This window comes from Odontesthes bonariensis, chromosome 11 (genome assembly GCF_027942865.1).
Source record: "Odontesthes bonariensis isolate fOdoBon6 chromosome 11, fOdoBon6.hap1, whole genome shotgun sequence".
NCBI classification, from domain to species: domain Eukaryota; kingdom Metazoa; phylum Chordata; class Actinopteri; order Atheriniformes; family Atherinopsidae; genus Odontesthes; species Odontesthes bonariensis.
In genome coordinates this window covers 28,555,926-28,560,214 of record NC_134516.1, presented here as the reverse complement: position 1 = coordinate 28,560,214, position 4,289 = coordinate 28,555,926, and the positions used below count along the sequence as shown (strand labels likewise).

At 40.7% G+C, this 4,289-nt stretch overlaps 1 non-coding gene across 1 annotated transcript; it reads left to right on the top strand.

The window, feature by feature from the left end:
- Window positions 1-1,305: 1,305 nt before the first annotated feature.
- On the top strand, window positions 1,306-1,416 carry trnal-caa (transfer RNA leucine (anticodon CAA)). The gene is made up of 2 exons: window positions 1,306-1,343; window positions 1,371-1,416. It is a non-coding gene; the product is annotated as a tRNA-Leu (tRNA).
- The last annotated feature ends 2,873 nt before the right edge of the window (window positions 1,417-4,289 follow it).

Here is a 4,289-nt window from a genome sequence, read left to right as displayed (position 1 = left end):
TTTCTACAATTAAATGAAGACAAAACTGAGATCATTCTGTTTGGTAGCAAAGAGAAGAGGGTCAGCGTTGGTACATATCTTGAGACTCGGGACCTTACAATCACTGACCAAGTTGGTAACCTCGGAGTGTTGATAGACTCAGATCTGACTTTCAGCAGCCACATCAAAGCTGTCACCAAGGCAGCTTTTTACCACCTCAGAAACATCAACAGAATTAAAGGTTTCCTCTCCCAAAAAGACCAGGAGAAACTCATCCATGCATTCATCTCCAGTAGACTCGATTACTGTAATGCTCTTTTAACTGGACTTCCCAAAAAGAGCATTTGACATCTGCAGCTCATCCAGAACGCTGCTGCTAGAGTTTTAACCCGGACTAAGAGATCTGAACACATCACACCAGTTTTAAAATCTTTACACTGGCTTCCGGTCAGTCACAGAATAGATTTAAAAGCCTGCTGATGGTTTACAAATCCCAGAATGGTTTAGGCCCAAAATACATCTGTGATATGTTCAGAGAATATAAACCCAGCAGAGCTCTTAGATCCAAGGACTCAGGTCAGCTGGTCCAGTCCAGAGTCCAGACTAAACATGGAGAAGCAGCATTTAGCTGTTATGCTGCTAACAAGTGGAACAAACTGCCAGTGGAGATTAAACTTTCACCAAATGTAGACATTTTTAAATCCAGGTTAAAGACATTTCTTTTCTCATGTGTCTATGCATGAAATATCTTTTAACTTATCTAGACTGTTGCCTGATTTTAAATTCATTTAAATTATTTTATTTGTTTCTCTTTATATTATGTTATGTATTTTTAATGCTTCTTGCACTCCCTGCTGCAATGCTTTTATTTTATGTAAAGCACTTTGAACTGTTTGTACATGAAATGTGCTATACAAATAAATTTGATTTGATTTGATTTGAAACTTGCGCAAGAGCATTATGTTTACCTTTCTTTGGGCTCATGTCATTTCTGTATTCCCTTTTTGCTCAAGTATGATCATTCACTTTAAAACAAAATAAGAAAAATCTGAATAACGACCCATGGCCTCTGGCCCTCTCTTGCCTTCATTACTCATCCAGTGACATCACTCCCTGGCCAATCAGTGGCCTGCAGTCTGTAGACGTCACATTTTCGGCTCGACTCAACTCGAATCCCTGCCCTGTAGGTGCTAAAAATGTACCTGCTACAAGCTGTTACTCCCTCATGGAAAACCCTAAAACCTGAGTCGAATATAGTCAAGTAGAGTAGCGTTTTGAATTTTGGTTCACTTTTGTCGTATTTTACACAGTCAGGGAAGTAGTGGTGTCAGGATGGCCGAGCGGTCTAAGGCGCCAGACTCAAGGCTTCATTCCTTCCTTAGCACAGGGACTTCTGGTCTCCCAAAGGAGACGTGGGTTCAAATCCCACTCCTGACATTAATTTCATGCTTAACTCTTACTTGCATATTAGAAGAGCTTGAAGAAAGCCATGTCAGGCAATGGTGAAAAAGGTTATTTATCTCTGAAGACGGGCCTTCAGTTCCTCCCATTAACATACACAATTCTGATGTGCGATGAGGCAGTTCTCCTGCAACATTAAGCTCTTTTCCACTAGTACTTACTCACAACCACCTCAATGTGGGTGGGGTCATTATAGCAAGGAGGTCCAAAAGTCCTGTGATGTCAGCTTTATGTGACACAAACATGACACAACAATTTAGGACATCGAGGCAAAGGTTTACCTGCTGCTTGGTCTATGTCTTTGCGTCTAGTAATCCACCTCGTTGACGATCACAGAATACATCAAATCCAACTGTTGCTGTTGCCGGTTCTTGTTAAGGAGTGGCTTTCATGACTCATCCAGTGACATCACTCCCTGGCCAATCAGTGGCCTGCAGTCTGTAGATGTCACATTTTTGGCTCAACTCAACTCGACCCCGACCGAGTAGGTGCTAAAAATGTACCACCTGGTGCCAGGTGGTATGACCTCATGGAAAACCCTAACAGCTGAGTGGGATCCAGTCGAGTGGAGTAGGTAGAGGTTGAAAAGGAGGAATGTGTTCTGATGTCATTCTAAATCTCTGAAAGTTGACTTAGGCTTGTTTTATCTCGTCGTTTTTTTTCGGAAGGCATATTTTATAACATGCGATTAGCCCGGCTAGCTCAGTCGGTAGAGCATGAGACTCTTAATCTTAATCTTAAAAGCCACATGTTCCTCTCTCAGTGACAGTCAGCCAGACTCCACCTGATCTGTACAAAGAAGAGAAGCAAACAGTCGAAATTAGCTACTTTTTTTGTACTTTACGTTCAACAGACACTGAGGGTGGGGGTATTTCTACATGCATTCACTTCTTTCATATTACATTTAGCAGACGCTTTTACAAATTAGGATAATTAGGATATGATGACAGACAGTCATCATTGAAAAAAATAAACGTGCACAATCGGCCTCCTATAATGCAATCTATGCAATTTCCAAGTATAGAATCGAGTGTAGGAGCGAGTGAAATTAAAGAATTCCCGATTTCCATGTCTTTTTTTAAAGTCTAAAGAAAAAAAATTTAATTTTAAAACATTTTTTTATTTTCCCGGTTTGGAATGTCTCGCGGACCGGTACTGATTTAAGAGATCAGTATTTAACAACTTTGTTGCACAAAGGCTGGGTGGCCTCTCGCAGCCCAGTTTCCCTTTTTAAATAAACATTCCAGTCATACGTATTGAATGTTGACAACGTGGTTGAACATCAAACATTTAGATGCAAACCTTGAAGACGTAGAACGTTTCAAACTGGATGTTTCAGCTGTTGTCTCGAAGCAAGTTCATCAACAGTTTCAAGTTTTCTGCCCGACTGATGTACTTAGAAGGTTTTGGATCAACATCAAATGAATCCCTGGAGTCAAAAGAACCACCACTTTTATTATGGGTTGTCCAACAGATAATGGTGAGAATATAGAGGGGGATGGCCACTATATAACGCTGTTTTCACATAGTTGTTAGCTGCTCACTGGTGTGAACTGTGAACCTGAACGAGTGTGTACAAGTAAAGCAGATTTTCAGCTTCCCACATGAGAAGCCTGGACAGAAATGTTTGTTTTGATTTAAAAACCTCTTTACTCCATGACCCTTTCTCTTAGTGCAGAATTAGAACCCCAGAATGTTCTAATTTATTCGCTGAGCCCCCTGTGACATCACACAGAACCCCCCTTAATGTACAGAATACGGAACCCGTGGCAGTCGGATCCTTACCAGACCGGTGCAGAGTAACACCTGTTTCAGTAGTTTGTGAAAGCCTTTAACTAACTTCCACACTGTTGATATACAGCTTGCAGACATCCATTGCATCTCTCAGTGTTGAATGAAGATGATGCCCTTCAGTGATGATGACATAACGTGAGTACAACCAACTGCTCGATGCTGTAAATTGTCTCTTTGGGTCTTAAAATTCTTTTGGGTCTATCATAAAGGAACATACCCTCGAGAGTGATATTACAGTTCTTAAATGGTGCGCCTATGACTCAGAGTTTACACCTAATAAGTTGGACTCTAGATTCAAAGATTGGATAGCTAAGGGTATAACAGCCTTATGCAGGGTAATGAAAGATGGAAAAATGCTCAGTTTTGAAACGCTTAAAAGGACACATTTAGTAGAAAAACAAGACTTCTATGGATATCTGCAGCTGCGGCACTACGTTGATACGAAGATGAAAAATGTAACAAAGACTGGCACATGTTTGATTGAACTGTTTACAAAAGCCTATAATTCAGAAACTATTGATAGAACTGTTTCATGCTTACATAAGAGTCTGTCGAATTTGAAATCACATTCAACTTCATATATTAAAACAAAATGGGAGAAGGAAGGAGGAATAATTATATCTGAAGAAGAATGGACCACAATATGGAGGTATCAATGGATGTGTACCAGCTCACAGAAGTGGAGGGAGTTTGGCTGGAAAAGCCTGATTAGGTGCTTTATTACACCCTCCCAGAAATCTCACTATGACAATAACTCCTCAGTCTGCTGGAGGAAGTGTGGAAATCAAAATGCAAACCATTATCACATTTTCTGGGACTGCCCGCTCATGAAGGACTATTGGAAAAAGATACACAACGCCCTACAGGACATCTTCAAATGTGAAATACCCCTCGACATTAAGACTATGTTTTTCGGACACATACCTGAGGGATGGCTGAAAAGAGATAAGCACCTCATAAATATCCTGCTAATGGCTTGCAAAAAGAATATCACCAGGAAATGGCTATCACAAGAGAGCCCAACTGTCAACATCTGGATGGACATCACAATGGAC